The 12,305-nt window shown below is 37.6% G+C and overlaps 1 protein-coding gene across 3 annotated transcripts in view; it reads right to left on the bottom strand.

Moving 5' to 3' along the window:
- The window catches only part of LOC127445467 (polypeptide N-acetylgalactosaminyltransferase-like 6), a 433,776-nt gene that overhangs the window by 362,150 nt on the left and 59,321 nt on the right, over positions 1–12,305 (bottom strand). The gene's annotated exons all lie outside the window — the stretch shown is intronic.

Below are 12,305 nucleotides of genomic sequence, written 5' to 3'. Positions count from 1 at the left end.
CGGTACTGTCTCTTTAACAAAAAAACAGTATCTCTGTAAACAGCATCTTTAAATGAGCGCATGTAAACTAGAGAGGGCTCGAATGGCTTTACCTCATCCGTGAGATGCATGTTTAGAATTAAATGTTTTTTGTAGTTGTTTTTGATAAACAACTGACTGTAAAGAACAGAAAGGGTATTACAAGAGACATTATTCAATGATGTGATAAGACTGAGTTCGTGGGCTATGGAGAAGTCAGGAAACAACGAAGCAAACGACTTTATTTTCGGTCTCCTTTTCACACTGCACACTCTTAGTCTCTTGGACTATTCACTCAAACAGGTTATTAATAACAAACACTCTTCAACACTCTTAGAAAATGTTGCGTCGTTCTGTCTCCCACTCTGACACTCTGGCATGCCTTATCAGGTCTCCCTCTGCTATCACTATAATGAGAGATAGGTGTTAAAGTAATCACAGCCCAGGGGACGAGCCTTACTGCTCTCCCTCTCCCGCAGACGGACACATGACCACGCCCCCCATGCCACAAATGACAAATGGGTTGCGTTGATCTCCTCTTTGGACACATATTTCACAGAACAACTTTTACTCTCAACATGCTGTGAAAGGATTTCGCTGCTGAACACTTCACGACTAAACTGAACAATTACTGGCAAGTGAAATGGAAACATTTACCAGGCAGTTGCCAAATATATTCACTTTAGTCACATAGCATGAAATTTGGTTGCAACTGCAACTGAGTGAAAGATTGATCTTGGGAATTAAGACTTGATATCAAGATTGTTCAAATGAAGATCATGATTAATCGGAATAACAATATTCTTACCCACCCCTACATGAGAAAAGTATTCTTTGTGGATTTTGCACAGTTTTCAAGGTCTTATTGATATTAACAGAAAAATAAAGTATTCCACAAATTCTATGCTGGTTCACAAACGCTTATTAATGTCCATTCACAAGTGTGGCCATGGGGCGTTCCACAGCCCTGCACTGAACCAGTGCACCATTAATAAAGAGAGATGAGGCTGCTTCTAGCTGCTATAGGGCTCATTTCCTGATCATATTATAATGGCATCACTTTATCCCGATGGCTTTGACTCAGCACAATTCTAAATATATTCTCTCACACAGAGGCAAAAAAATGACCCCAGGCTCAGGGTGATCACTCATACAACCAGTTAGAGTACTGCAGAGCTTTAATGAGGGCTTTTAATTAATGGTTGGAAAGCTTCCAGCAGAGAGGTGGAGAAGAGCAGGTTAAAAGGCCGGAAAGGGGTCGACACCTAAGGACATTGATGCTCACTACTGAGATTACACCCCCCAATACAATGTGAGAAGCATTCAAAATGATAGGGTGGTAAATGAAAACAGCAAACACAAACACAACACTTGGGTTTACAAAGAGTGTTTATGGCCCTTAATATACAGTACATTCCGCTAGGCAGACGTGAACCAACGTCCACCTATTTTTCACCCTAATTATGGATAGCAATGTTTTCTAATGGGGCTGCAGTCACTCTGTAAGAGTCACTTATCTGGGTCTCTGTTTAAATCAGAGACACGCACACGATAAACCAACGGGCCAATTAGTTATGATGTTAAACCACAGACACTTAGGACTCATCCAATTTAAGAAACAAATAAATTCCGAGGGCACTTACTTCGGTGGAGTGCTCTCAGCAGCCTGTTGATGCTGATTAAATATCTGTGCATGGCGAGGGAGGCACGCCACATTTATTTCCCTGCCTTTGAGTCCCTCTCTGTTTAGAGGATACATTTTTAAAGTAAATGACTCTATGCTCAAGGGACTTCTCTGTTGCCTTGAAACATTAGAACCAACAACTGCCTTTACACAAGTACATGGGCTCTGCATGCTACAAAAACACAGAAATGGAATAGAGAAGGATGAATCTGGGTCATACACTTTCAGGAAACAGGGCTCTTGTTCAAAGAGGGGAATGGAGGGGGGTGGCTAGATGTTTCTTCAAATGACATTGGATCATAAAGTATACAGAATAAAGTTCTACTGAATCGTACGAGGAAAGAATTAGTGGTAGTCAAAGCAGGAGTAAGGTAGTGGAGTGGATTCCTAAGGCAGCTTGGGATACGCTTTCATTGTAACCTAAATATAACTTTCAAAGTGAACAAGGGATTCTGCTGCATAACCTGTAACAGGTGGAGGGTGATTTACGAAGTGATTCAAGTGTTTCAGATGTTTTGTTCCCAATTAATGTCAAGAAGTAGTCTCGCAAAGCCAGACATTTCAAATTATTATTATTATTTTTTTTTTTTTGGTAAAGAAGCGCCCACTTAGACAGGAAAGTTCGGTCTGGCCAAAGTTAAAAGTAACGAATCACAGTTTGTTCTCTTTTTATGTGCCATTAAGGGGTGTTTTTTATTTATTTATCTAAAATAGGGAAAAAAATACAATAATAAATTAGCTGATGGACAATATCAGCATCAGTCTATGACCAGCTGTAGAGAAAACACTGAAGAAATAGAAATGTAAATGTGTGGAGACTTTGTAAACAAAGTCTGTCTATCCATAAGTAATAAGTACAGATCATTTAAAGGCAGAATACACAACTCTGACTGTGGATATCTCATTTACTTAATACAAACCACAAGAAAATCTCTGAATGGAGCACAACAGTGGCTGCCCACTTTTTTAGCTGTCTTGGTTCTGGAAGTATTTTTATTTATTTATTTATTTATTTTCAGTATATTTTTCCACAGGGATTTCATTAAATTCTTCAAATATTAAAATAATTCTAAGCCATGAGGAAAACAAACCAGCTCTGAGGTGAATCACAAGATTACAAATTGTGATTTGAAGCAGAAAAGTGTTTGAAAATCAGACAAAAAGACAAATGTACAAGACTGTCCTAAATGTCATGCAAATACCATCAATCAACAATCTCAGAGCTCATGGTACACCTGCAGATCTTTAAAAATCTGAATATACAGTGATTAGGTCAACCTCAAAAGCGCTTATTCTATCAACCACGTAGCTTGTAAGCACACCTTTGTTTCCATGCAGACTATTGCACCACCCACTTCCGGAAGTTGTGTAGTAACAGCTAATCAGATTGGAACTGCTGGTTTACTGTTAGCTCTCACAATTTGGTTACAATATGCATCATTTTTATGCATCGTTTTTATGCATTTTTTTTAATTAAAAATTCTGAATATAGGCCGATTTATCGGCCTCAGCGATATATCGGTCGACCGATAATTATAATGCATTCATATTTTATTTTAAAGCTGTTAAAGTTATCCAGCCAAGAGCAATGAATGTTTTTCTTGTTGTGTTCTTATCTTGTTATTGTTGTTAATATTAATGACATAGACAGTGGCAGGTCTATCAGGCTGCATTTACACTGCAAGTCCTAATGCAAAGATCATAATATCGATACAAATAAAAATAAAAAATTGTCCCGATGTTTATGCTTACTTCAGACATAACTGACTATGTTTCTATCAATACCTCGATAAGACAGGCATTTTGAAATGTATCTGACCATCCCACAGCCACGTATCTGCATTATGTGAGCGCTTTCACAACACGCACACAAAAAGAAGCTGTCTGTCAGACAGTGTGCGTTTCCGAAAAGCAGGATGGCAGTCACTTTGCCGTGTATTTTGTTGGTTCATGTTTTTCATGTCTTTTTTTGACATTTCTAGTTCCTGTTTCATGTCATGTGGTTCCCTTGTCATGTGATTTCATATTTCCCTCCATGTTCAAGTGACTTGTTTTCATTGGTTGATTGTCTTGTTATCTTGTTTAGAGTTCTTTGTGTTTATTGGTTATCTTTGTCATGTGTTCTCCCATGTCATGTATTTAACCCTCATGTTTTCCATGGTCAGGTATTGTTGAATGCAACTTTGGTTGTGTTTTCAAGTTTATGTCAAGTCAAGTTAAAGTCAAGTTTATGTTTATTTATGATTGTAGTTAAGGTTTTGGATACACTGTTGGAATAAATTTGCACTTGGGTTCTTTACTTCTTTGTCATCGTCTTAGTTATTGACAGTGCCAGCAGCAGCAACGTTACACACTTACATTCAAGAAGATCCTGATTGGACGATTCAATAATATTTATCAGGAAAGTGCTACCTGATTGGTCAGAGAAAATATAGCCCTACCTGTAATCATAATCGTAACCAATCAGGAAGAGCTTTTCTGATCAATTTTAATGAGTCTTCTCTTAAAATTACTTTAATGAGCCAAAATGAGGAAATAAAAAGGTATCTTTAAGAATTTCGTTAATTGAGTAGTTTCTCTCTCTACTCCCTTTGCCATATGACCTGTTAGCGAGATTGACCAGTGGTTGTCTTCAAGGTTATTATCATAAACTAAAACGAAAACTAAATGTAAAAAAAAAAATAAATAAAAAAAAAATGAAATCAAAATAAAAATCAACATAATTGGAAAAACTTAAATTAAACTAAAATACATTTTCATGGCTCTGAAAAAAAATAAACTAAAATATTTAAAATATTTTGTTTTCGTTTTTGTTGCAATAGGTTTTTAACTTTTAAACCCGCTATCACCTTAACATGAAGATGACACTAGGCAGCGATAGCACTAGCAGATGGCCTATTGCTCTCATTACATTAGCAAATACAGAGCGGGAGGGAATCACTACAGTACATCATGGAGAGAAGCAAAGCAGGTAGAAAACTAGGGTGTCCAGAAGTCAGTTCTGGATTTACGAGGTATGTCCCGGTGTCCCGTCATTTCTCTAAAAATGTAATAATGTCCCAGTTTCAGCTGAAACTTGGTGTCATGTTTGGTATCAATTGCAGGGAAGGGAAGATATTGTATTGCATTGCACGATGATTTGACGATACTTTCATTCTAGTTTTGCAGCAATCTGGTTACCATGACAACGACTCATGTGCTTGGTGCTCTCTGCTGCTCTCTGTCATCATCCAATTCAAATTTGAAATGCCCAAATTAAAATGTATGTTCAGCAAGCTGAAAGAAGCCGATCTATTTCTTTGCACAATACGTGAAAATGGAAAATGGTAATGTTTTGCTGTCACTGTAAATGCTCACTTTCCCATGGCCACAGTGGTAAATAAGAGATTGCAGATCATATTCATGGGTACGGGTGTTTCACACACAACAGTCTCTAGAATTTACTCCGAATGGTGCCAAAAAAAAAAAAAAAAAAAAAAAAACATCCAGTGAGCGGCAGTTCTGTGGACGGAAATGCCTTAATGATGAGAAAGGTCAACAGAGAATGGCCAGACTGGATCGAACTGACAAAGTCTACGGTAACTCAGATAACCGCTCTGTACAATTGTGGTGAGAAGAATAGCATGTTAGAATGCTATTCTGAGATGCGGGTTGGTGCTGTTTTGGCAGCATGAGGGGGACCTACACAATATTAGGCAGGTGGTTTTAATGTTGTGGCTGATCGGTGTATATGCATGTATCATGAACCATCAGGTATTCCAGTTTGAGACTTTCAAAATCTGGTCACTCTATAGAAAATGCGCTAGCCTTGTCTAGGACTTCAATTATGACACATCTGAACCTTTATTGGAATGACTGTTTGTTGTGTTGCCAATGATGTTAAAACAAAGAGAACAGAAACAATATAATATCCAGTAATTTATTCAGACTTTCTTATTTCACACACACACACACACACACACGTTGGTGCAACTATCATTATGACTCTCCATAGACATAATGATTTTTATACTGTACAAACTATAGATTATATCCCCTAAACCTAACCCTCACAAAAAACCTTCTGCATTTTTACATTTTCAATAAAACATCGTTTAGTATGTTTTTTAAGAGATTTGAATTATGGGGACACTAGAAATGTCCTCATAAACCACATTTATAGCATAATACCCTTGTAATTACCAGTTTGTGACCTAAAAAAATTTCCTCATAACCACCCAAACCCGCCCACACGCGCACACACAGTCTTTTCACTCATTCTGTCAATCAGTGATTTGTTTTACATTTCATTTGGAATTGGTATAGAGCTTTGTTTGATGTTTAGTTTTCAGAGTTGCAACAAGACTTACTTTCTCATGTCAAATGCACTAAAGAGGACTTTGTGGTTAAAGTTCAATAAAAAAGAAGCATTCTTTTAAAGCATTTTTTTAATTATGTGTTTAATTCTCTTCTACTGTAATATCAGTAATGAAATTCAGTTGGTCTTATTAAAATGAATATTTTTAATATTATAAGTATTATTTACAAACTGTGCATTTGGGTGTCCAGCTATACAACCCACGTTGCACAAATACCTGTTTTCCCCATTCTATATGTATCACTTGATATAAAAACTAAAACTAAATTAAAAACTAAATGTAATGAAAAGCTAAACAAAAACTAAATTATAAAATGTTTAAAAACTAAAACTAAAACTAAACGAAAACTAACAAACAACTAACAAACAAAATGAAAAAGAAACTAAATTGGAGCGAAACATTTAAAACGAAACAGAAATAAAAACAAAATGTAAAATTTAAACCTATTATAACCTTGGTTGTCTTGCGATCGACCAGTTGATTGCGATCGACGTAATGAGCACTCCTGCCTTATGAGATAGAGGTTTAACCTTAGAAATATGAGAAAAAAAAATAAATACAAAATACAAAATACAAACAAAAACACACACACACACACACACACACATATATATATTTAACAGGAAGGAATAACTCAGTGTTGGACAGACTGTTGAGATCTGGGGCCTCAGATATGAAACTTGGCATGGATTTCATCCTTAAAGTGTGCGTAAAAGTAAAATTTTGAGTACGCACAAAAGTTTTCAGATTTATAAAACCAAACGTGCGTCAGAACCAGCCCAAAATTTCCCTTTATAAATCCTAGTTAGCGAAAGATTGTGCGTAAATGCACGTGTTTTATTCCTCCACATCCTTAACTCTGTATGTTTGTTTAATTTCTAGCAGTAGCAAGTTTCCCTATAAATGTCATACACACATCAACATGCTTAATCTTTCCGAGAATTGCCATTACTGAACTGTTGAAAAACACTGTTTATGGGAAGAAAAAAATCACAAATTGATATATAACAGTTGTAATTAATGTTAGTTGCATGCACATCTAATGAATGCCACACACCAATATATGAAGGTACCTATAGCAATTTTTTAAGATAGATTTAATTTCATGGGGAGCCTGCTAAATTATTAAATGCATCCAAGACCTACTAATAAAGTCAAAAGCTGTTTATTATACAAAGAAAGACCCAGAAATAGTAATGCCCATTTAAAGCAAGATTTACCATAAATGGACATCTCAACCGTACAGTACAGTTTTATATCTTCTATAAAAAAAAAAAAAAATAAATAAAAAAAAAAAACATAAAGTTTGGAGGTTACTAAAGGAAAAGTTCACTCGAAAATTATCTCATTATTCACTTACCCTGATGCCATCCCAGATGTGTATGACTGTCTTTCTTCAGCAGAACACAAATAAAGATTTTTAGAAGAAGACATGAACTCTGTCAGGTCCATATAATGCAAGAAAATGGCTGCCAGCACTTTGGTGGTCCAAAAGTAATATTTAGGCAGCATAAAAGTAATCCACATGACTCAATGAATGTCTTCTGAAAGCAAATTGATACATTTGTGTACAAAATAAATCGATAATTAAAATGTTATTAACTTTTAAAAAGCACTTCCTGCCAGCAGTTGACGCATCACGTAGCTGTCGTGTGACGTAAGCGTGTCGGCGAGTTCACGCGAGAATTTGGAAGTGGCACTTATTTACAACAAAAGAACGAATGTCGCACGAGAGTTCGGCCATTTCAAACAGCATCAGAGCCCTGGACGGAAGCACCGATTTAAAGTTAAATACGTTTTAATTATTGACTTGTTTCTTACATAAACATATAAATCTGCTTCAGAAGACATTCATTGATCGACTGGAGTCGTGTGGATTACTTTTATGCCGCCTAAATGTGACTTTTGGACCGTCAAAGTGCTGGCACCCATTTACTTGCATTATAAGGACCTGACAGAGCTCTATCTTCTTCTAAAAATCTTCATTTGTGTTCTGCTGAAGAAAGACAGTCATACACATCATTTTTGGGTGAACTATTCCTTTAAAACGTCTATTAGAAATAATCTTGGATCTTTCTAGGGTTAATGTTTAAGGGATATGAAATATTCACTTTGTGTCATTGTCCAGGCATGTCGTTTTAGTGCAGGAAGTGTATTTGTTCATAAAAAAATCCATGACCAGATAATCCCACAAATCTTTTTATATAAGGTTTAAATCCTTTCATAAGGTTCCAGATGAGGTTAACACCATCATATGCAGTCCAATCAAGAAATCTGTATTACTGTTATTAAATTATAAACAAGATACTCAACAATATAACTCAAAATACAGAGTAGACGCTGCTCAACATTTTCCAACATATTCGAGTTTATATAATATGATAAATGTACACTGTTTTCACTGGGCTCGCAGATTTGGTGAAAAGCCTCAAGATAATCTTAGCTTGTTCATTATGCTATCAGCCACTCATAGGCAAAATGACAAAAATGTCACAGCCTGAGTCATAATTACATTTCTAAACCCTGTGCAAGAAAGGTTCTGCATCTATATTAATATAGCTACTGGGGGAGTCATCCATAAGAGAGCTCTGTAGCAGTTCTAGCTTGTATGGCGCCCTGTGCGAAACTCTCCCCCTCCCCCCAACAAAGGTTGGAGATGAGATGGCTGGTGGACTTCAGGGCAACCACTTGTTTGTGTGGGTGCCTCGAGCTTCACAAACGTGCAAATCTGAGGTAATTTGTTACATAAACAAATGCACAGGAAATAATTTGAGTCTTCTGTGCATTACAGCTCCTCTGGTAATAGGCTCCTTCTCACAGAGCAGATCTGCGATATACTGTGAACGCAGTCCTGCTGCTTTGAAATGTCAGTAAGAGCTGGTAGAAATTATAAAAGAGAGAGTGCATTTTGTTTTGTTTTGTTTTGTTTTATTTTGAGAAAATAAAAATTAATTATTAAAAACACAACATTGCCTTGATGTTCAGCATGGGCTTGCTGTATAATTCAACACTCTAAAAAGTAGGTACAGTTTCCTAGTTTGACTTATGGCGCTGGGCAACTCTCTGCAGACCTGGAGACAACTGAGCAAGGGAGCTGTCTATCAAACCGCGACACACAGAGGGACATGTCACCACAAAGAGACAGCTGTGCCAGTCTCATTTTTGAATGTCAGTGATTGGAATCTCAAGGCTCACAAAAGAGCAGCCAAATGAGGCTTCTCTGCAAAATCTACCTCCATTGTCATTCCCAGTGATATGCGGTTCTAAGGAGGTGCGCTGCACTGGGTCTCTGATTGTCAGCCACGTGCAACACAATTTCTGTTTCTTACTTTGTGAGTCTGAGCAAAAGAGCAAAAATTTCTGAAGGAATGCTACAGCAGGCGGCAGAACTTATGTTATGTAAAAGTTCTCCTATAAACCATATTTGGGGCACAAAACTTACCAAAAAGAAAATAAGAAAAGTATCTTATCTAAAGCATCTTATTCAGGAGAGGATTCTCTAGATTGAATAAAGGCATTCATGTTTGGTGGAACATCAAGCCGACTGTATGCTTGAGATGTGTTGCACCAGTTAGTGAAGCGAAATGTAAGCACACAGAGCAGTGTTACTCATTAGAGGTCCAACGTCTCATAACAAACCACAAATGTTACTGTGTTTAAGCCCAAGTGAGTGCTCCCATTATATGTTAGCTCTGAAATCTGTCACTCATCATTTGTCATATGACATGAGACGTCAGGGATATGGCAGCGGTCTTGAACAAGGCACTCAATGTACTGGAGACTTGCGTGTGTTTGCAGTGGTGTCACTTAAAGAGTATGCCTGGAAATTTGGAGAACACAACACACATAACATCACAGACAAGAAGAGAAACAATAAACCATGTAAACAAACACAGTTGCAAAGTGGTTGTCACGTTCGTCAGAGAGGATTGCATCAAGCGCTGGTGTCATGCTGATTTGAGGAAAGGATGACAGGATTCTTTTTTTTGGGGGGGGGGGGGTATGATAAGGCTGTCATGGTTTGTCTTTATTATGTTTTTAGATTCAAGATCTCATGGACAGGAGTGCTTCGTGAGATTAAAAGAGGAACCATCGGGTTTCAAAAGCTTTACAGAGATGACATGAATGGGTAATGGTTGAGTAGAAACAACTTTGTATGAGATCAACAGATCTGTCAAAACAACCGCTTAGAGGACATTGTCCACCTGCGTTAATGTCTATCTTCAGATAACTGCACTCAGTGCCACTAGCTGAGAGCAATAATTGAGCAAAATGTGCATAACTGGATATTTATTTCTCTTAGATAACTCGATAGTATGAATAACATGAGTTAGTTATAGATTAGTTTCCCTTGGTGTAAGCCCCGTCCTACGGTTCAGCGTCAGGATTTTCGCTCGAACCATCAGAACCTGCCAGTAGGTGATGACGGCAGGGTAGAGGAGCTACCCCCCACAACAGGACGGGACCTAAACTGGTGGTGTTGGGGTGGCGGTGGGTGAAGCAACGTGGCATGCGATCAATGAGACACAACTGTGGGACCTTATAAGGCATAGGCTAGATAATGATTGGATGAGATTCCGGAATTGAATGGCTGAATGACATAATGCTATTACGAGTCCTCTGTGAGAATTATCGCTTAGGCTTCCATTTCTGTGGAGCGGGTTGGATGTTACCTGTGAGGGGGCAAAATAAATATTATTTGAAGATCAAATGGCAGTCTTTTAAGGAAGATTTGTGGGAAAAACACGCAGACAGTCATTGCAAAGAGGGTCCATCTACAATAAAAACTAAACTGATAGAAACATCTAACATCTTTCACCACTCTTAAGAGTAGTGTTACAGCCCTTTATGGAAAGGCAGAATGAGGTACAGCCTTGTAATTGTGTTATTTTATTGTTTTTATTTATTATTCATGGTCTCCATTTCTTAGGTCATACACAATTCAATGATTTCATGGTCAAGCATAAAACATGAGGGAAAATAACTTATTTGTGTATTTTCTGAGAGTTGGACTTTGGGCAACAACAAAGAATTATATCAATAAATCTGCAACATCAAAGCCATACAAATACAACAGACAAGGATAGAAGCAATAAATGGGCCAAAAGTCAACTTCAAGAGAACATTAAAGACTTTCATCAAGCAATTATCAGCTCTTGTGACTATTAGCACTGAAAGAGGCCTGCAAGTTTAAGAGATGATGCTAACTCAAAGCATCATCAAGTTTTTCACCCAGGCACAGTTTAACAACCACCTTTAGACATAACCTTTAAGGCGAGGGCCATTCAAATCTCTCTTTAAGGTAATTATTCTGCATTAGCAATGGCATGAAAGGCATGAGAAATGTCCTCTAAGTGCAGAGTTAAAAGGAGGCAACTACTATTACTTTGAAAAGGCAATGGAACAGACAATGCTCATCATGGGAGAACATGCAGAAATGAAATTAATTCCGGACAAAAAGGTGAGACAAATCATTCTGACTTAAGACAAGAAATTGTTTTCAAGTAGGTCTGTTCATGTTGTGCAGGCTGAGTGAGGCACCAGTTCCAATTCTTTGGGTAATAAACTTCCATTCAGTAAAAACAGGGAATCTTGAGAAGCCACGGAAACATACCTCAGTTGGGTGGGAAATGTTAACTTGGCAGATGCACCTGGCAGAATGCACCCATTAATTTTAAGAATGAAGTCTAATGAAGATGAGCTGTGCAAGTTCACATTATACCATAAGTTACAGGAAAGAAGAGGGGCAGCAGCCTGAAGAAAGTGGAACATGTCCTCTAATGACCCTCGGAGGTTGTGAGAACAGCCAGGTGTCAACAAGGACTTTGATTTATGTGTCTGCTGTGTTTTATGTCTACATAATGAACAATTGGCAACATGGCATATGTAGACCTGCAGAGGGCTTCTGTGACTAAATATTCATGCATAAGCTACTGAATAAAGGAAAGGTAATTTAAGTGTTCGGCACACTTAATTCAACTTTCTTCTCGGCGATTCTCAGGATAAATTAGCTTAATAACAACACTACACTACACACAAGGCTGCAGCCAGCATTCCGATCAATAGAGAGCAGAAGTGTAATTTGAGTAACACAAAGCCATGTTTTCAAAAGGATCAATTGCTGGTGCTGCATGGAGCTTCAAGGCAGTTACAGTATGCAGGCGGAGAACCACTGCACCAACAGACCAGCCAGTGATACTGAAAAAACATCAAGTGTAAAAGACTGATATTAAAGACAACATAGA

This window comes from Myxocyprinus asiaticus, chromosome 8 (assembly GCF_019703515.2).
Source record: "Myxocyprinus asiaticus isolate MX2 ecotype Aquarium Trade chromosome 8, UBuf_Myxa_2, whole genome shotgun sequence".
Lineage (NCBI taxonomy): Eukaryota > Metazoa > Chordata > Actinopteri > Cypriniformes > Catostomidae > Myxocyprinus > Myxocyprinus asiaticus.
Note: the sequence above shows the minus strand (reverse complement) of the source record. Positions and strands in the feature narration are given on the sequence as shown.